Source organism: Bos taurus, chromosome 12 (genome assembly GCF_002263795.3).
Source record: "Bos taurus isolate L1 Dominette 01449 registration number 42190680 breed Hereford chromosome 12, ARS-UCD2.0, whole genome shotgun sequence".
NCBI lineage: Eukaryota > Metazoa > Chordata > Mammalia > Artiodactyla > Bovidae > Bos > Bos taurus.
The window spans coordinates 15,825,031-15,846,302 of NC_037339.1; the positions used below are offsets into that span (position 1 = coordinate 15,825,031).

The following is a 21,272-nucleotide window of genomic DNA, read 5'->3' on the forward strand; positions in this document are numbered from 1 at the left end:
GAAGGCTCAGACGCTTTCCAGTCATTCTCCCTTCCTTCCCCTGCTTTCTAAATCCTCAGGCATCCTGCCCCATAGTCTCAATTATTTAATGGTGGGCTTCCCCGTTGGCTCAGTGGTAAAGAATTTGCCTATCAATGCAGGAGATGTGAGTTCAATCCCTGAGAAGGGAAGATCCCCTGGAGAAGGAAATGGTGACCCACTTCAGTTTTCTTACCTGGAGAATCCAATGGACAGAGGAGCCTGGCAGGTGACAGTTCATGGGGTCATAAAGCGTTGGTCACAACTGAGCAACTGAGTGCACATGCACTAAGTATGATAATGATAATAATAGACACTGTTATCAAGCCCTTACTGTGTACTCAAGAGAACGCAGCCAGGAGGAGATGGAGTCCTCACTTAAATGTGTCACCTGACTATGGCAAAGTGATTGCAGATCATAGTGATTGTAGTTCTGGACTGAGTCCTACTGCATCTAAAATCTAATTTGGCCATTTTCAAAGTGGATGTGTGTGTGTGTGTGTGCGCTCAGTTGCTCAGTCATGTCTGACTCTTTGCAACCCCATGGACTGGAGCCCACCAGACTCCTCTGTCCATGGGATTTTCCAGGCAAGAGTACTGGAGCGGGTTGCCATTTCCTTCTTCAAGGTGAGTGACTTGGGACAAATGATGTAAGCCTCTGAACTCCCCTCCCATCCAGGCTACCACATAACATTGAGTAGAGTTTCTGTGCTATCCAGTAAGTACCTGTTGGTTATCCATTTTAAATATAGCAGTGTGTACATGACCACCCAAAACTCCCTGTCTTTTCCCTTCTTCCTTCCCTCTGGTAACCATAAATTCTCTGTGAGACTGTTTCTGTAAATAAGTTCATTTGTATCTTTTCTTTTTGGATTCCACATATACAGGATATCACACATTATTTCTCTTTCTCTGTATGACTTACTTCACTCAGTGTGACAGTCTCTAGGTCCAGCTTTTTCAAAGGTAGCACATCTTAACTGAGCTCCTGCTATATGCTGAGCCATGTGCAGACTTGAGGAAAGGTTAGTCCTTGCCTTCCTGTTCACAAATGGAGACAGAGACATTTGTGAATAGCTGGAATCAAAGAGGACCCGAGTTGGAGCTGTGATGTAGACACAGAGACGACAGGAGAAGTGAGGCCGACGTGGGGAAAGGTGGCCACACCCTGGCTCTCAACCCCTAGGCCATCTGTCTTGCTTCTTCCCCGCTAACATCATGCTAATATTGTGCAGGTATGGGGTGATCATGGCCTTTAAGGGAGTTGGAACTTAGGTAACTGGCAACCTGAGCAAGTTATAGGAAAGGGAGGATTTTAACTTGTTCAGAATCATCACTGTTGGCAATAATCATATTCCTTTTTCAGCTCTTTAAAAAATCCATCTCCTCCCACTGCAGTGGAAGACTTGTGACAACAGAGATTCTGCCCACCTTTTTCTCCATGGTAGATATTCCCATGGTAGATATTCCCATGAAATCTGCAGACCTATCCATGCGGTCAGTCAGCTCGTTTCACTCCTGTAAGTGAGTATTGATTTTCTGCTATGTGCCAGACCCCGTCTTGGGCCCTGGGGATGCTTTGGTGAACAGACACAGACCGGGGAAGACAAATACAAAGCAAAGCACCACAAGTGTGGTGAGGGTTAGGGAGCGACAGATCACAGGCTGTGCTAGCGGAGGAGTTTGATGTAGTGTGAGCCTTACATTCCATCAGAGGTGCCAGGGGAGGCGTCCCTGAGGCTCCGAGAGGAGCGAGAATTACCCAGGTAACTGGAGACGAGTGGGCAGGAGGGAGAGCTTTCCAGGCAGAGGCGACAGGGAGGAGACTAAGAAGAGAGGGAGCACCGTGCAGGTTCTAGAGCAGAGAAGATGCTCAGAGCTGCTGGAGGACGGCGGGGGTTGGGGGAGAGGGGTGACATGAGGAGGGGGCAAGGGGGGACAAGGGGGACAGAGCCAACCGAGACAGAGGGGAAAGCAGGCAGGGGAAGGGTGGGGACCAGGGCTGGGTGACCTCGGAGGCCCGCCTGGGGGCACCTGGCACTGCGTTCCGGGCACTACAGGTGCTCCAGTTGCAATGTTGCTTAGACCTGACTGCAGGCGTGTTTCCCCGGGGGGCCTGAAGCTCACCGTGGAGTGACGAGTGTGGATTCCATGCTTGGCCACTTGGCTGGAAGAGCCCTGACGGGAGAATCACCCTGACTCCACAGGACCACCACCGGGAGGGGCTTCTGGGGCGGGAACAGTGGTGGTGGTGGGTCGCTGAGGAGCAGAGCCCTGCAAGCTGAAGCGGCCTGCCAGTCTGCCTGTAACTGGGAAGGGTTAATTTTGAATTTATGCTGAACCTGCTACTGGGACTTTAACCCTCCTTTTCCTCTTTTATTATTGTGAGCATACATACTGGCCTGTGAAACTAACGCGTCCCCCTGCCTGAGGCTTGCCATTCTAGGGGACATTTGCAAGGATCGAAAAGTCTTTTTACTTTGTTTCCTCCCCTCACCACTCCCTCCAATTCTGATCCATAAAAGAATCTGGCAACCAGGCCCCGACAAGATGGTTATTTTGAGGCGCTAGCCTGCCATCTTCTTGGTCAGCTGGCTCCCAGATAAAGTCCCTTCCTCATCCTGACACTTTTGTCTCAGATTTATCGGCTTTTCTCGCGAGGCAAGCAGAGCGCTCTTGGACTCGGTAACATAACCTTTTAAGAAAGTGCTGCATTTATTTCTCTTTGTTTTACTGCTATTTGCCTTTACTTTCAGTTAGAATAGCAGGACAGAAATGTCTGAGGCTTTTCGCTAAGCCCCGCAGTTAGCCTTGTTAACAGGGCTACGGACACGTCCCTCTCTACCTTGGGTCTCTCCCAACAGATGGTCTTTGTCCAGGAATGCTTTGAGTTCTGGCAAGATTTGGCTATTTCAGCTGAACTCAAGAAGTGTTTTGAGTTCTCGAGCACGCACTATGTCAAAGGGAGGATACCAACATATCAGTAAATGAGACTGTCCTGGCCCAGGGGACCACACCTTTGAACTGTGGTCAGCGGGGAGGAACTGGGTGCTCTGATGGGTTGGCATAAAGTGCTTAAAGGAGTCGGGGGGCCTGGGGGCAGGGAAGGATGTCTTGAGGGGTGAATCCCACGCTGGTGCTTGGGGGAGGGACAGGCAGTTGAAGCGGAGGGAACCGCATAAGCGAAGGCCCAGAGGAGTCAGCCTGTTGCAGAGAAGAAGCCAATTCTGACTCCATGTTGGAACTGCTTCTTGGATTTGCTTTTCTTTGCTTTTGTTATTATAATCATACATGACGGCCTGCCTCAGCGAACCCTGCCCCTCTGCCTGACTGTAAACTAATGTGCCTTTGTTTAGAACTCTGTCCACCTGTAGATGGCAGGAAGGAAGAGATTAACACACTCCCTGCCATTTTAGGAGATATTTGCTAGATTAATGACCTTTCTACTTTGCTTCCTAACCTCCCCCCATCTCTGATCTATAAAAGAACCTGGCATCCAGACCACATAAGATGGTTATTTTGAGGCACTCTCAAGAGTTTTCTCCAACACCACAGTTCAAAAGCGCATCAATTCTTCGGCGCTCAGCCTTCTTCACAGTCCAACTCTCACATCCATACATGACCACAGGAAAAACCATAGCCTTGACTAGATGAACCTTTGTTGGCAAAGTAATGTCTCTGCTTTTGAATATGCTATTTAGGTAGGCAATTGGAAAGGATCAGTAGGACTAGAAGGGAAAGATTAAACACTTGCTCTACAAGAGAGCAGCGTTTATCAACCCACCTGAAATGAAGCTCATAAATAGTCTAACCAAGCTACTTTCTTAATTTCAGAAATTTTAACACACTAAGTGTAGTATGAGCATCCCTGATGGCTCATAAGTAAAGAATCTGCCTGCAGAGCCGGAGACGCAAGAGATGTGGGTTCAATCCCTAGGTCTGGAGGATCCCCTGGAGAAGGAAATGCCAACCCACTGCAGTATTCTTGCCTGGAGAATCCCATTGACAGAGGAGCCTGGTGGGCTACAGTCCATGGGGTCGCAAAGAATCTGAGACAACAGACTGACTAAACACACACACACACAAGTGTAATATATGGGAGAAACACCACGATAGTCATTTATATCAAATAACATGTATTTCAGTGTGAAGTAGTCCAATATTCTCACCCACACTAACATCACTGCAGAGGTAACTGATGTTGCCAATTGCAGATACAACATAAAGTTGGACCTCTTTATGTGCGATTTGATCCCTTGACTCTTTATGTGTGATTTGAATCCCTTGAGGGAATGCAGGAAATGCAGGACAGTTCTTAGAGAGCCAGTGATGTAGGGGAAGAATCAAGTGGACACCAAGGTGGACTGAAAAAGTCAGGGGAGGATAAGGGAAGTTGTGAAGACGCCGCTGGGTTTCTAGTCAGGTGACTGAGAGAGAGAGGTTAGAAACTTGGGAATGGAAGGTTCAATGACCGTGCTCCTGTGCAGGTAGAAAAAGCGGGTCAGCATCGACGTTGGGTAAAAGCGAGGTGTGAGACGCTGAGTGGATTTCTCTGTGTAGGGCTCAGGAATTTCCCAGAAATCCACGAGCCACCCATCCACGACACCAACTGTGGCAGAGAGTTTGAATAAAACAAGAGGCGGCTGCGTTTGGCAATAGAGGTAGTTTGTGATGAGAGCAAGCTGAGATAGTACAGTAGTGAGGGATGAAGCCAGAACACACAGAAAGGATGACATTAGTGGTTAAAGAAGTAGCAGCTGCAGGTTTTAAGAACTGTTGCGACGAGTGGAGAGTGGGAAAGTAGCTTGGATACAGAATGTATGTGTTGTGTGTATGGAGTTTAGAAATGGGTGGGGAAAGAGAGATAGGGATAGATAAGGTGACTTACTATTGATTTGGCATGTGTCATATTTAGCATGTGGAGAATTATACCCTAGCCAACATTTTATAAAATTTGTTGGATTAATAAAATACAATATCAAAGCTTTTTTTCCCTTAAGAAATTTCAAAGGCATCTGGCCCAGTGTTTCTGGTGCATATCACTGCCACTTTATCACTGTCAGTTAAATCTAGGCATTGACTGGCTTTCCAGTAAAACAGAGGTACCTGGTTAAAGAACACATTGGCAATTCAATTATGGTTTTCTAATGACCAGGCCAAGTGCTACCCTGGTGGCTCAGCAGTAAAGAACCTGCCTGCCAATGCGGGAAGCTTGGGTTCAGTCCCTGGGTCAGGAAGATCCCCTGGAGAAGGAATTGGCAACCTACTCCGGTATTCTTGCCTGGAAATTTCCATGGACAGAGGAGCCAGGTGGGCTACAGTCCATGGGATGGCACGGAGTTGGACATGACTTAGTGACTAAACAACAATAGCAAATGACCAGGCCAAGGCACCTCCTGGAATTGGTAGGAGATCTGTTGGGCTAAGGCTCCTTAAGGAGGCAGATCACAGGTAATTTTCCATTTGGACATGGACCAAAAAGAAAAAAAAGTGATTTTTTTTTTAAAGGTCATTTGCCTTGTACAAGGAAAAATGCCAGTGTAGGTTTTAGTCATTTGATTAGAATATGTAGAGGCTGATCTTTGAGTTCAGTGAGCCCCTCGGTAGGAAAATTCTTATAACTCCCTTTGACATCTCTGACTTACTGGGCTGATTCCCTGGCTTTTCTCCCAATGGTTCCTATTCACCCAATTGTTTCCTACAACTGAATCAAGCTGTCTTTTTGACAATAAACTCCAGGATGAGGCGAGTTTTCAAATTTGGTATCTTCTTCCCTAATGTGCTTTTCTTTGATTCCGAGCGTGGCTGGAACAGCAGTGGCTGGTTTATAATTCCCAGGCAGGGACTGAGACGGTCTTGGGAGCTGCCGTGTGAGAACGCTGTCTCCCTTTGTACAAAGATGGCTTAGATTTCTTCACAGCTTCTTTTCCCGCGGCAGCTCAGAAAGTGTAAATGGGGTGGGGGATGGGGCGTGTGTCGAATGGAAAGGTTTTATAATTTCAAGGCAACCTAACAAAACAGATCCTTCAGAATGTGGCAAGCTAGTCCCGGGCACAAGAATTGCCTCCTCTTCCTGCGTCTGTAGCCTTTTGCATTACCCTGTCACTAGCAGAAAATAGGATTTCTCACCTACAGATGGAGAAGAGAGACGAGGCTAGCCAGAACATTAGGTAGAAATTACTTGTCAAGTTTGATCAATTCAGAGAAAATCCAAATCCCCTTTGAAAACGCACAGTTGATATTCGAAGATGAGCAGGGGATGTCCTTATAGATCCATTGTTTGGCTAAATTGTCTGCATATGCAGCATGTTTGCTAAATGAATGATGCATTTGCATCTAAATGGTCCATAAGTAATTTGATTCTGCTCCAGACAGGGTAATAAACAAGCCCCCTCCCCACTGTTGGCCTTGTGAGCCGGGTGTGTGCCTGGACTCCTGTCTTATTGCTTGGATTGTGCTATTATTTGACAAGGCACCGGGGAAGAAGTACATGAATCTATTAAGGGGAACCAATCTCCATTATGCGCTGAGATTTGAGGGAACGGGCAGAGAAATCTTTCATAATGTACAGCTTTTGGCCTCCGGCTCTCTGAGCAAAAATTAGAAAAAAAAAAATCAAAGTTGCTGCCACTGTAGCAAATCCTCTCTGAGCGCTGGGGACAGTGAGGCGTTAATTACCATCTGCATGCTGCTTTTTTATGAGAGCGTTAAGTACCCGTGCCTCCTGTCCAGCACCTGAGTGAGTATTTATAGCTCATATGCAAACGTGGGATCCATGATCTGCATTTGAGTTGGGATACTCTGAGGACATTAGCTACTAAGTGGACACAGCCAGGTATTCAGATCACAAGCTTTCCCTCCGTGTCCAAACTGATGAGTTCCAGCTCTTAATATGGAAGGCAGGGGGCTTAACGCCAGTTGCCAGTTTCCGTCTTGCAGTTATGTCATGCCTGTTATGTCAAAACCATGACTCTTTATGGCCTCTTTTCATGAGATTTGTGACGTTCCATTCTTTTAAAGGCTCCAAGGGGATAGTACACCTTGATTTAAGAAAGCTCAGTATATTAATCCAGCTTCACTGGAGAGAAATATAGGAGGATGGTTATTCACTTTGCAGAAGGATCTACAATGGAATTCTTTAAGTTGTAAATATTATATGGGGTGCTTAGCTTGTGATTTAGTTCATCATTTCAGGAAGAGGTCTACTGGCACAATGCACTCTACTTCTGGGATTTTGGTGTTTCTTACTTAAGATGATTCACCCCTTGCTTCCCAACCCACAGCAGCATCGGGACAAGCCAGAACTCAGGAGATCATCCTAGCGGTAGCTGCTTTGAATCCACAGGTTTGATCCTAGAACTCTAAGCCTCTCATCCTTTATGGTGACAGGTCCTATAAGTTGGCTCATGTAGTACAGATTCTAATTGCTTTTAGTTTGCTTTGTGGAGCTAGAGATTCTGAAAGCTAAGACCAATTCTGCCCAGTTTCCCTGGCGTTAAGACCTTCTCCTATGATTTAGGAATTAGATCTCCTGGCAAGTACAGTAGTAGGGATGTCTGACCCTAGTAGGGAAGGAAAATACTGTCCCACTACCATCACTGACTCAATGGATGTGAGTTTGAGCAAACTCTAGGAGATGGTGAAGGACAGGGAAGCCTGGTGTGCTGCAGTCCACAGGGTTGCAAAGAGTCGGAAACAACTTAGCAACTCAAGAACTACTGAGTTCTTGGCTTCTGAGTTCTTGGCTAAGACTCCTGTAATAAAACACAGATGCACACAAGAAACAAACAGGAGTTTATTAACATGTCCACCTCATGTATATGTGAGAGACACCTGGAGAAAATGAGTAACTCAAAGAAGTGGCTTAGAATTCAGGCTTGGACTTCCCTGCTAATCCAGCAGTTAAGAATCTGCCTGCCGATGCAGGGACATGGGTTCGATCCCTGGTCCGGGAAGATTCCGCATGCTGTGGGGGCAACTGAGCCCATGCGCTGCAACTCCCAAAGCCCTCAAGCCCCAAAGCCCATGCTCCACGACAAGAGTGGCCCATGCACTGCAACTAGAGAGGAGCCCCTGTTCGCCGCAACTAGAGAAAGCCCATGTGGCAATGAAGACCCAACACAGCCAAAAATTAATTAATTAATTAAAAAAAGAATTCAGGCTTAAATATCATCTTAACAAGGGCAGGAGAGGAGGATGAAGTCCTCCTGTTAATGGGAGGAAGAATTGACTTCCAGGAAAGTTGAATGGACCCTTAGACGAACAGATAGGAGAGATGATAGTTTGTGATGAAGTTTGTCTGAGTGAGGTACTGACTTCTCTTCTCTCCTGTGATACAGTCCATCTTCCCTGGTTGGTGAAATTCCTAGGGAGATGGTTTATGACAGTGGACTTCCTTCTGGAAAATCTCTTTAGGTAGATATGGGGCGTTCAGAAAAAGCCTTCTCCGTGTATTTGCTATTTTCCAAGTGCCTAGGGCTCAATATAATCAATATGTCAAAGTGGCATGTTTTGGGGTGCTGCGTCCTGAACTCCCACAGTCATATTTTGGGGAGCCATATTCTGCTACCCTGGAGGCAGCCATGGCCAAGTCTCTGACCCCAGCATCCAGCGTCCTGGTATCAAAGTGTTGAGAAGCAGAAGTCGACACAGTGGTATTTCTGCCAGAAGAATTTGGTGCTATATATAGCTAGGTAGTTTTCGTTGTCTGCTCTGTCCCCGACTCTATGACTCTCTGGCCCTCCTGTGAACTACCTCATATATTTTCTGCTTAAACTAGCTACAGCAGATTTATTGGCCACAACCAGAAAGCTTTACTGACACACTCCCCGATTCCTGTGTGTCCTGGGTGGTTCGCACTCTGGGCTATGGTGCACTGCTCAGCTCCAGAGGACACCATTCACATGGGCTGAACCCTTTCCCTCATGAACTGCTCTGGTCTTGCAAGCCTCTCATCGGTGTCTCAGCTCTGCTGCTCCTGCTGCCTTAGTTTGGGCCTCACTCCACGGCTTGTACTGTAGCCACCCAAGCATGAAGGGAAAATTTTCTACAGAGATGACAACTCTATCAGCTCTCATGACATTCTCCAAGGGATTAAAACTCTTTAAGGCTATAGTTTCTTCTGTCCAGACACTTAGGACAAAATATTCCAGGGGCTGGGTGCATTAATCATGAGTTTTGTTTTCAATATTTTATGATGTTTTGACATGTTGGGGACTTGAGGACCCCAGAGAGGGACAGCCCCTCTGAAGGTTAGATGAGTCATTCCTCAAGAGAGTAGACAACGTCCCTGAGAGCATGCCTTTGATGTGTAAATCAACCAATCCTGAATCCACAATACTTTGGCCACCTGATGTGAAGAGCTGACTCATTGGACTAGACACTGGGAAAGATTTAGGGCAGGAGGAGAGGGGGCAGCAGAGGATGAGATGGTTGGATGGCATCACTGACTTGATGGACATGAGTTTGAGCAAACTCTGGGAGATGGTGAAGGACAGGGAGGCCTGGCGTGCTGCAGTCCATGGGGCCGCAGAGAGTCCAACATGACTGAGCGACTGAACAACAACCTTCCTCCTTTTATCAGGCACCTGCTCTAAATCACCTCAGGGGGCAATAACCTTGAGGAGGCCACTGAGATTCAAATACCCAATCCTCAACCCGCTCAGCTGCCTCCTCCGCCTCACCCAGCCCTTCTCAGGAAAAGCACAACGGTGGCTTTTGCCATGTTGCTTCACCCTCATTCCTGTCTCCTGTCTGCCCTGATGTTTCCTTGTGTGGCTCTGGGTAGCACGGGGACCCCCCCTCCTCTTGGAAATTTTTACATAATAAACTTTTCACTCACAGGTATTTGTCCCTGTGTCTACATCTTATCATATCTGATTAAAACAAATCCTGGCCAATTGAAAACACTGGGAAAGAAACTATTTGAGCAGTGCTACATAGTATCACAGGCTTCCCAAGTGGCTCAGTGGGAAGGACTCCATCTGCAATCAGGAGAGGCGAGAGTGCGTGACTGAACGTCGCTTGGTCGTGTCTGACGCTTTGCGACACCATGGACTGTACAGTCCATGGAATTCTCCAGGCCAGAAGACTGGCGTGGGTAGCCTTTCCCTTCTCCAGGGGATCTTCCCAACCCAGGGATCGAACCTGGGTCTCCTGCACTGCAGGCGGATTCTTTACCAACTGAGCTATCAGGGAAGCTGAGATGAAAGAGACATGGGTGCGATTCCTGGGTCTGGAAGGTCCCTTGGAGGAGGAAATGGCAACCCACTTCAGTGTTTTTGCCTGGAAAATTCCATAGAGAGAGGAGCCTGGTGGGCTACAGTCCATAGCGTTGCAAAGAGTATGACATGACTGAGCCTACACGCACAGTATCATATTCCAAAGTCTTTATTTCTTATGATGAACTGGACTCCTCAAGACAGAACCCTTGTATTTTGATTTCTTCTGCCTCAGCGAAGTTACATGAAGGATTCCCCATCAGTGCATTCCCTCTCATTGTTGAGTCACTGACCATCAGACGCGAAGTCTCCCTTATCGTTTATTTCAGAGAACCTAAGAACTAACATGAGTAAGGCTCTCTGTGACCTTCTAGAATCTCTAGCTCTTCTAGAATTTTGGAGGTGAATGTGTAGATTAAGACTCTAATAGGATTGCACATCTGGAAGAAAGCTCAAAACACCTGTAGAATTTATAGTTACTCTACCAAGTCTCTAAACAATTACAGAATCTTAGAGTGATAAAGGAACCTAGGAATTACCTAGATTCCTCCTCTGTGACTCTCTTCATCATTCAGTGCTTGCTTATTTATTTTTCGACTGCACTGGGTTTTCACTGTGGCATGTGGGCTCCTAATGATACACAGACTCACTAGTTGTGGCTCACAGGCTTAGTTGCCCCACGGCATGGGGATCTTAGTTCCCCATAGGGATCGAACCCATGTCCCCTGCGTTGGAAGGTAGATTCTTAATCACTGACCACCAAGGAAGTCCCTATTCAGTGATTCTTCATCAAACCCTCTTCCTGTTGAATGAATCCCTTCTGCCATTTCTGATGGTCAGTGACCCATCCATTTGATCATGCCATTGCATGTGTGTTTAAGTGAATTGTTGTGTATTCTAGTGCCGAAGTTGATGAACTACAGCCCGTCGGACAAATCCAGTCTGCTGCCTGTTTTGTAAATCGAGTTTTATTGGAGGACAGCCATGCTCATTCATTCAGGTGAGGTCTAAGGCAGCTTTCACACCACAATGGCAGAACTAAATAGTTGCCCGAGAGAACATATGGTCTGCAAAATCTCTAGTATTTACTATCTGGCTCTTGTCCTAGCAGATAGAATGGGCTGGAATCTTGGACATTATTTACAAGTTCTGCAGGGACAATGCCAAGTTATTTCTCCATGAAGCATTTTTTAATCATAATAGCTTCCATCAAGTTCCTCCTCAAACCATGTCAGTTAAAGTCTTCATCATTTCATCATTTCGTTAGCTCTTTATTCTTCAAGGCTGTTATACATCCATTGAGTCAGTGATGGTAGTGGGACAGGTTCAATCCCTGGATTGGAAAGATCCCCTGGAGAAGGGAATTTCAATCCACTCCAGTATTCTTGCCTGGAGAATCCCATAGACAGAGGTGCCTGGCTGGGGGCTACAGTCCTTAGGCTTGCAAAGAGTTGGGCATGACTGAAACACACAGGGTAATAAAAAAATAATCTCTTCAGAAAGGAAGATGGGCAGACTTCCTAGCAACCCTACCTAAGATCAGAGTCTCCTAATCTCAGGGTCCCTCTCCCTAATGCTCCCCAACTCTGTGCTCAGGTAGCATCTGTTCATTGTCCTATTGGAACTGGGGCTCAGGAAACCTAGACTCAAATATTATTCTTGTTGTAAATAATAAATTGTCTAGGGACTTCCCTGGTGGTCCAGTGGTTAGGAATCCGCCTTCCAATGATAGGGACACGGGTTTGATTCCTCTTCAGAGAACTAAGCTCCCACCTGCCTCGGGGCAACTAAGTCAGTGCGCCACAGCTAGAGAGAACCCCACGCACTGCAACGTAAGATCCCGCACGTGGCAACCAAGACCCAATGCAGCCAAAGAAAAATGTCCCAGTCCATCTGGGCTCATTGTCTTCTTCTGACCAGAATTATGGATGCATGTCATCTAAATCAACCAAATGCCACTGGGCTGCTGCTTAGAAACTGCTGGGCCATTAGACAGTTGCTTGATGCACATGTAAATGTATTTATTTTGTCTCGTTGAGTTCACTATGAGGTTCCTGAGGGCAGGGACCAAACTGTTCTTCCCTTTGTATCCTCCAGTAAGCCCAACACATGTAAACACTACTATTTTGTTGCTCTTGCTGTAGGCTCTCATACATCCTGTCCTGAAGTGCTCTTCTTGATGGTTGCCTGAAGATGTGGGACTGTTTATAAATTGCCATGGCTTCCATGTGCCCAGTTGACTCAAGACTCTGGGCTCTCAAAACACCCCAGGCTTTGTTAAACAATGGAGGTGAGTTCCAGTCCCATCAGTGCCCACCCAGAGGGCAGCCCACTGTGAATGCAGGAGCAGAGTCTAGGGAATAGCCCCACCAGCCCTGCAGCCAGAGAGCTGGCCATACACATGGCTCCCCAGATTAGGAGCAGAATAAGCAAAGGGCAACACTGCCAATTAGGGCTTGCTGTGGCTGGTAACCCACACCCACAATAGGACAAATGCACTTTATGGACTTGTTCCTCTTAGGTTTGCCAGATTTAGCAAATACCCTAATACTTTGATTTTACTAAGTGGTCCTACTCTCTGCACTCTCCCCTCTAGAGCCCATTCCCCAACTGAGCCTTGCCCTCGGGGTGTGGCCACATCACTAAAGCAGACCCAGTGATAATGGTTTTCCTGATTCTCATTTTTCACAGAGCCTCGCACCTGGGCTGGTGAAGATGTAGATCTGAAAGTTTAGAGGGTGGACCTAGACTTCCAGGAGACCTTCCCTGAGTTTTGCTGGCTGCCTTGATCTTCTGTCATTGTTTGCAGGAAGCAGGATCACCAGGTAGGTGGTGGGCTTGGCTTTTGAATGATCTGGAAGCGTTTCCATTGCAAGAAGGGGGACCCCTTCCAGGGCCTGAGGGTGGGATCAAACACTCAGAAATGAATGATCAGAGGAGACACATGTGCTGACAAAGCAAAAGACTTTATTGGGAAGGGGCGCCCCGGTGGAGAGCAGCAGGGCAAGGGAATCCAGCTGTCACATGGCTCACAGTCTTGGGCTTTATGGTAATGCAGTTGGCTTCCGGGTCGTCTCTGGCCAATCATTTTGCTTATTGCCCATGTGTGGTCTGAATCAGAGTCCTTCTCAGCCAAGGTGGATTCCAGTGTGTGAGTTTCTGGGAGGTTGGTAGGATGTACCATCTCCTCCCTTCTCCTTTCGACCCTCTCCAGTTCTCTGGTGAGTTTTGGCTGTAGCATCGCATTCTTTATCGGGACCTCCTGTTGTGAGACAACTCAGGCAAGCAGTTTATTTTCATGCCCAGCCAAGGCGGCCAGTTTCACTCAACAGTTCTCTAACATTTCAATGTATTGAGGTGCTTGATTTCCTGTTGATTGTGTTTTGTTTTTTAAATCTGTAATTGCCAGGATTATAGAAATCAAGAAATGTCTATCTCTGTGTGTTAACAAAAGTTGATACAGAACCTAGGAAGAGGCAGAGAGAGGGGAAGATGGAATTACCTCCTGGATGGGTGATAATCCACGTCCCCAGCTTTGATCCTTAATAGATGCTTTTTCCATGGGCCCCCTTGCAGAGGGTGTACAGAGTATACCTTGTCTACCTCTAGGCTAATAAGAAACTAGTTCAGTGATTTCCTTTCCTCTCGCCCCATAGGCAAGACTTATGTGGGGCTTAGCTCTGAGCCGCTGCTGAAAGTGGCCTGATAATTCACATCCCCCACGGACGGCCCTGGAACAGTGACACCTGCTCATGCGTCCTGGGGGAGATTTGCAGGATAAATAAATGACTCCCTGGGGATTTGAGAGGTAACTCCCTGTCAGGGCTAGGGGCAGAGATTTAAATATGAATTACCATCCCAGCCTGGCAGGGGTTTATAGGATGAGCCGCTTATGTGCTCATGGGGAAGATTTACACAGTCCCTTCATCGGCACCAGGCTGCCAGAGTTGTGACCACGTGGCACTCGGCACTGGGGGCCCTTCCATGCTGGCTTCCGTCTGCCAGCCCCGGCCACGGCTCCGGCATCACGGCTGGTGACCTCCAGTGTCCTGCCTGCCCAGCTCTCTTCTCTCCCTCCTCTGTGCCTGTCACCCACCACCTCTGCCTCCAAGGGACAGGAGAACAGAGTTCCCTCCTCTGTTGCTCTAGGGAACCCCCGCCTGACTCCTCTCCTCTCTGGACTCTGTTAGTTTCCTGCTCCCCCATCCGAATGTAACCGGTCCCTTCCCGTCAGCTTCTTTCCTGCCTTCCTCCCTCTCAGGAAGGACCGGCTTGCTTCTTCAGGAGGTTTTATCTGCGCCTTTGTTTTCTGTGGCCCCTGTTACCACCAGTGTGCTCAGCTCTGGATTTGAGAATCCAATCATTGGTCACATAACCCTTGCAGAATCCTGGGGGAAAGAGTGTTAAAATCAGAATCTTGGGTTCCACTCTGAGTCTCCTGAATGAGAATCTCTGGTTTCTGGATCTCAGAAATCAAGTTCTGTTGATCACTCTTTATGTACATACACACGCACACACACACACACACACATATACACTTAATTTACTTATTTTTGACTCTGTCAGGTCTTCGTTGCTGCTCAGGCTTTTCTCTAGTTGCAGCGATCGGGGGCTTCTCTCTAGTTGCGGTTCATGGGCTTATCATTGCTGTGGCTTCTCTTTTGTGGAGCATGGGCTCCAGGCGTGAAAGTTTCGGTAATTGTGGCGTGCTGGCTTAGTTGTTCGGCAGCATGTGGGAACTTCACAGACCAGAGATCAAACCCGTGTTCTGTGCAGGCCAGGCGGAATCTATACCACCAAGGAAGCCCTGTTGATCATTCTTAAGCACATTCTTAAGCACACTGAAGTTTGGGAAATAAAGCTCTGCATCCCAGGGAGGGTTCTGGGCTGGACCTCCCTCCCTGGCTGAATTTCTCGATGGGTGAGTGTCCCCCTTCTTTCAGTGGAGTCTCTCTCTGGCACTCAGCAACCTTACTGCACATCTTTAGCGTATTTTGAGGGCAATGGAAAGTATTTGGGACACCACAGGGTGCAGAACTGTTCCAAGAGAGGCCATGGCCTGACAACTAACTTGGTTCATGAATATTCATGCTGGTCCTGTGGTCAGTTTTGATCACTCAGCTCAATTCAAGGCACTCTCTATAAGCCTCTGTGAGAGCAGGAAGTAGGTTCTGGGAAGAAGGACATAAGGAAGAAGATGGAGGTTAAGAATTGACAGGCAATAGGATTAAAATTCTTGCTCAATCCTGATCTTGCGAGTAACTAACAGTGGCCTGAAATTAAAGAATTAAACCATGAAGGCTCCCTTGACAACTGATCTGATAGGCCCAGAAGTAAATTTCAGGGACCCTGCTGTCAGACAGAGGCAGGGAAGAGCTCAGATAAGGGGTGCTGGTAGGAAGGGGGTGGGCAGTGATGGCCATCGGGGAAGGCTGTGGTCCCTCTTCTCAAGGCAGCACCAGAGGCTGAAATAGTCCTGGGGGCACATTAGTTGCCAGGGCTTTTATTCACCTTCAGAAATACTTTCCTCCTTGCATCCAACTATGACTTTGAAATGGAGGCAGAAAAATGAAACAGGGAGAAAGATAATGAAACATAGGTCAAATGTGGCAGCTGGTGAATTTCTGATAATTGCACTTTCCCGTATAGCATTTCATTTCTATTCCCTGAAGTCTCACAGAACCCTGTGGGGAGGAAAAAACTCCAGCAACAAACAATAACAACAAGCAACTCTGAAGGGTTCAAGGAAACAATATCAAATGCAATTTAATGACATTTTTCATGGGAGACAGGGTAGAGATAAAGTGATATTCTAAGCCTGCTTCTTCTAACATCATAAGAAAGCCTAGAAAATAACATAAACATCAATTTAAGTCAAGTAAAATGATCCTTGATTTCCTTTCTGTCTCTCTCATCTCAGTACCCCAAAAAGAGGTTAAAAAGGGGAGAGGAATATTTATAGTATAGTATTCTATATACTATACTATATTAGAAAAGGCAAACTCTAAGCCATGTAGGTAACCTATGTAGTAATCTGATTTGGGGGGAAAAATAAATGCTTATCTACAACAGATTGTTTGGGTCTTGTAACAGTGAAGTTTTTCTTGGCTGGCTGTTCTCCAGGTTAACACAATAGAGAGCTCAGCAATTCTTAAGGAAATCTTCAGAACAAATCATCTGAAGGTCTAACAATCTACTGGGAGACTCTGCTCTGGATGCTATTTGTAGCTGAACTTTAATCAAAGCGTAATTCTTTGATGTCGCAACCATGATCCCTTCCCCTTCCACCAGAAACTGCATCCAAGTGGAAGCTTCAACAAGCCTCACTTCTTTCCCTTACACTGAAGCCACTGGGATCAGAGTCACTGATTCACTATTGGCCTTGGAGATTCTGCCTCTTACCAGGTACTCAGCCTGGAGTTTCTCTGTGACTTTTATCCTTGTGGGAACCAGGCCTTAATGTGAAAAGTGTGCTGGCCTGGGTGAACGGGATACTTGTTGGGTTGCAGTTAAGTAGCCGGATTAAGCTAGATTAGTGCTGGGCTACTTTCTTCGTGTAACATCCCCTGACCTGTTCCCTCTCAGTCCCTCAGCTTCATGGTTGAGGGTCCTGTTTTTGCATTCACACGTTATGCCATGTTATAGTCACTGCCCACTGTTGGATATTTCCAGTCTCTTGTTGCAAAGTGAAATATTTCTTTAGGGTTTGGTCTACATGTGGAGTGAGACAGATGACCAATGAGAACAAGTAACGAGAAGCTGTACTTTTGTAGAGTTTGGTCTTCTCTTTTGGACAGGAATTGCCAACAGGCTGGTTTTGTGAGGCATAATTTTTCCATGAAAGTCATCAGATAGAACTTTCCACACTAACTACAATAGGGAAGCATCTGGAATAGGGAAAGGAATGCCCTGGAAGCTGCTTTAAAGCCTCAGACTCCCTTCTCCAAAACAATTTGCGCCTTCCCAATAATTTGCTATTTGGCTGGCTTGGCTGTCATTTCTGTCCTGTCACTGTGGCCACTGGGATCTTATTTCTCCTTCCAAAATCCCCTTTCCCCATCCTGATGTATGCATCAGAACTGTCCATGCAGTGATAATGCTGGTAAATGTTTAATGATTAGTTCTTCAAATGGGAAACACCTTGGCTTATCGCACTGCCAATTTCCATGGTGTAAACGCTGCCACCACGGCCAATTTCAAGCTGTTCCCATGAGATCACCAAACATGGGGATGGTAGCACAGCATTATATAGAATGTTCACCATACGTATGTGATCAAGGTAAACAATCTCAAGAGCATGGAAAATAAGAGTAGTGAAATAATTAGGAAGTGATGAGTTTCAAGTATTTATTACTCTTGTTTTAATAGAACTTAACTGTAAATTTATATAATTTAATTTTTAATCATGGCTATGCTTAACAGTTTGTAAAATTCCTAAAAAATTTAACAACTGTTACACAAGCCAGCTCTAACATACCACTCTGTCTTGGTCTGGGAAAAGATGGAGTAAAGGGAGAGATGAAAGGGTGTATTTAATACTAAAGTACTAAAAGGCCTCCATGCCATTCAGACTTTATGCATGGCCCTTCTGAGCCATGGGTCCATAAATTCCTAGAAATGACATAGTTGGTATTGGTCCGAAGCCGGGACTTTGGAGCAAGACACACTGAATTCCAGTCTCCGCTGTACCATTTGCTAGCTCTGTGACCTTAAACAGTGCCTAATCCCTCTTTGCTTAGGTTTCTCATGGGTGAAATAATAGTACCTGCTTTATAAGGTTGTGTGTGTCCGTGCTAAGTAGCTTCAGTCATGTCTGACCCTTTGCGACCCTACGGACTGTAGCACGCTAGGCTCCTCTGTCCATGGGTTTCTCCAGACAAGAATACTGGAGTGGGCTGCCATTTCCTTCTCCAGGGGATCTTCCTGACCCAGGGATTAAACTGGCATCTCTTACATCTTCTGCATTGGCAGGTGGGTTCTTTACCATAGTGCCACCTGGGAAGCCCTCATACAGTTGTAATGGAGATTAAATAAGGCAATATGCTCAAAGTACTTAGCCCACTAAGTTACATAATAAACCCTCAATAAATGGTAGCCATGAGTACCATTGTGATTAACCTGATCAATTTCTAAAAGATCCACAGTCTCCACAGGTGGTGATGGGATCTACCCTAGATGCAAGTTCATGCAGAGAAGGATAATTAAGGCAATCTTCTTCCTTGCATGGTCTGATTCCATTGTACACGGACCATTTATGTAAGCTCAGCCTCTAGGCTGGGATGTCCTTCTCACCACACTTCCTGCTTGAAGATCACATGCTGGTAACTCATTTCTTGCTGTGAAGGGCTGCTGTCTTCCTAGGCCTACTTTAAAATGCAAATAAAACTGGTCCCCCACATCTGTGGTTTCTGACTTGACTGTACTGAGCCTTTTTATATGAGGGACTTGAGCATCCATTGATTTTGATATCTGGAGGTTGGTGGCGGGTGGGGGGCTTATCCTGACACAGACCCCTGAAGATATAGAGGGCTGACTGTACTGTTTAGAAAGTGGGTAATAAGTTTGCACCTAGATGTGCGAGTGGCAGTCAGATCCCAGGGCTCTACATTGAGCTGCCTCCTGGGAATCTAAAAACGAGGAGCCTGAAGTGGGTGATGGGATACGGAGTAGGGCCTGAGATCACTGAGGACCCCACTCTTTGGTTCCCCATCCCTGCCATGTCCCTCCCCACACTTCCAGGTCGACCAGTTTTTTGAGCTGAGATGCCTCTAAAATCAAAGCCACTTCACACTCTGTGTCCCTGCTCCCCCAGGTCCTGGAACCAAGACCCAGTGGACCCTGGGGCCCACAGTCCACAGATGCGGTGGGAATCCCTGTTGTTTTTAGTTTGCTCCTTTTTCTTCCATTCTTAACGCATGGCTATCGAGACAAAGGCCTTCTGGGGACCATCGTAGATGGGTGACAATAACCCATCTCTACCCTGTAGTCTAAACCATTTCTGGGAACCAAAAATATCAGTTCCTGTCTGGGCTCACTTATTCATAATACAGTCTTGTGTGCACTAATAATAACCTAATGTTATTCTCAGTTTGGCTCACGTAACTTGGCACTACAGGAAGGCAGAGATGATGTCTGCAGGAGCCCTAAGGCCCTGTGGACAGTAATTAGACTCTTGCTGAGGTTTGATTTGTTTATCTTGGGCACCTGTGATGCTACACAAATGTTTCAAAGTGGTGGAGGACCAGGAACCAGAGGAGGAATGCAACTTCCGGAGGCAACAGACTTACAGCCAAGTGGGGAGGGTCTTAGGTTCTGGGGAAGGGCCTGAGGGTAAAGGAAGGAGCCAGTTTCTCCCCACATGAGCCAACCGGTCTTGGCTTGTTCTGTTCTTGGCGGGAGATGCTGGCGCCTTGTAGGATGCTGTGACGGTGCTGAGAAAAAGGACTCTTTCCTTGGGGCTGCAGAGCTGGTGTCTGCCTCCATCAGTAACACGATGTTTATTAGCCTCCTTAGGGCTCTTAGAGAATAAAACTCCAGCTCCCAGGCCCCAGCAGTTACTGTGTAAGTAGAGGGGGCTGTGTTCTGCACTCCTCTATGGACTGGCACCGCCCTTCTGGAGCTGGAGCTGCAGGTTAACAGCACAGGTGACCACAGGGTTGTTGGGGGAAGGTTGCTCTTGTGTTTCAACATCAGTTATTTTTGGCTGAGAAAAGATGGCTGATGCCCAGCCAGGGCATGCTGCCTGAAACTGTCCTCAGTGGGAGGCCTGCCAGGACCCAGCCGAGATGGCCGAGGTGAGGGAACGGGGCTGAGAGCAATGTCTGGTTGGCGAAAGGTCCTCGAGTGAGCGTCATGTGGGGCTCGGGGGGCCCACGCTTCTGGTGCGGATGGGGAGTGGCCAAGGAGAGAACGAAAATGACAGGAGGAGGTAGGAGAGGACCTCCTGGGAAGACTTACAGGTGTTCAGCTTTCGTTAGAAGAGACGACATTGACTAAACACGCTTACTTTATTCAGAAACCCGAGAGACTTCCACAACAAGACGTTGGCATATTGTTCTGACGGCCGAATTAAGAGAAAGCCACTGTACCCACAGGCAGTGTGGATTTTTGTGGCCTCTTCATTCACCCTGCAGCAGAGTGGTGGATGCAGACTGACCAGTGATAGCATCTGTGTGCTGAATGGGGCCCTCGGCATGTTTTATGTATTTATTTTTTCAGCTGCATCGTGTGGCTTGTGGGCATCTTAGTTTCCCGAGCAGGAATCGAACCCATGCTTCTGGCATTGGAAGCACAGAGTCTTAACCGCTGGACCACCGGGGCATTTTAGAAGTAAGGAAAGGAAGGAGGACTCTCCCAGGTGTCTGAGTGATGGGGCCAGGCCTCCGGGCCAGAGGGCCAGCTGCACCCTCCGAGTTTCTTGTGTCTGCTGCTGAATCATGGTTCTGAACTGTCCAGAGCAGAGGAATCCTTGCTGGATACAAAAGCACTCCACCCCGAGGGAAAACACTGATGGATTTTATAACTTGATAATAAAGCTCTCTCTGGGGAGAATGCCCTCCCAGAGGTAGGAGATTAATTTTATCTTTTGCTTTTTTTGGCTGCTTCTCTTCCCCTGTGTCTTACCCATTCTTTTCTATGACTTGCTCAACGAAGGGCAAAGCGGTTTTCTAGAAAGCACCAAACCCTTGAGGCCTTTGATTTCAGAGCAGGAAAAAAATGGCCCGGGCTGAGGGCAAGCTCACAGCAGCCTGCCAAAAGAGGGTTCAACCTCTTGCCTGCTCCCCTGAACCCCAGGATCAACCCAGAGGACACATGGCATGATGGTACCTCCAGCCCCGCACCCTGGAGGAGACGCCGTCTAGTGTCCAGGCAGTGTGGCCCCAGAGGTTCCTGGGAAAGTGGCAGAGCTGTGTCTAGCTGGTCTGCAATACACACCCCCGAGCTGGCCAGGCCCCCTTCCGTAATCTGCTGTCTCCACACCCTTAGGAGTTAGCTCAGTCTGAAATAGACTAAAAGGAGGAGGGGGAAATGATG

The 21,272-nt window shown here is 47.2% G+C and overlaps 1 long non-coding RNA gene across 1 annotated transcript; it reads left to right on the top strand.

Annotated features, from left to right (window-relative positions):
- Positions 1 to 1,386: 1,386 nt before the first annotated feature.
- On the top strand, positions 1,387 to 21,238 carry LOC101902486 (uncharacterized). Its single transcript, XR_003037615.2, has 5 exons — positions 1,387 to 1,538; positions 11,140 to 11,238; positions 12,383 to 12,528; positions 12,930 to 13,063; positions 20,457 to 21,238. It is a non-coding gene; the product is annotated as an uncharacterized lncRNA (long non-coding RNA).
- The last annotated feature ends 34 nt before the right edge of the window (positions 21,239 to 21,272 follow it).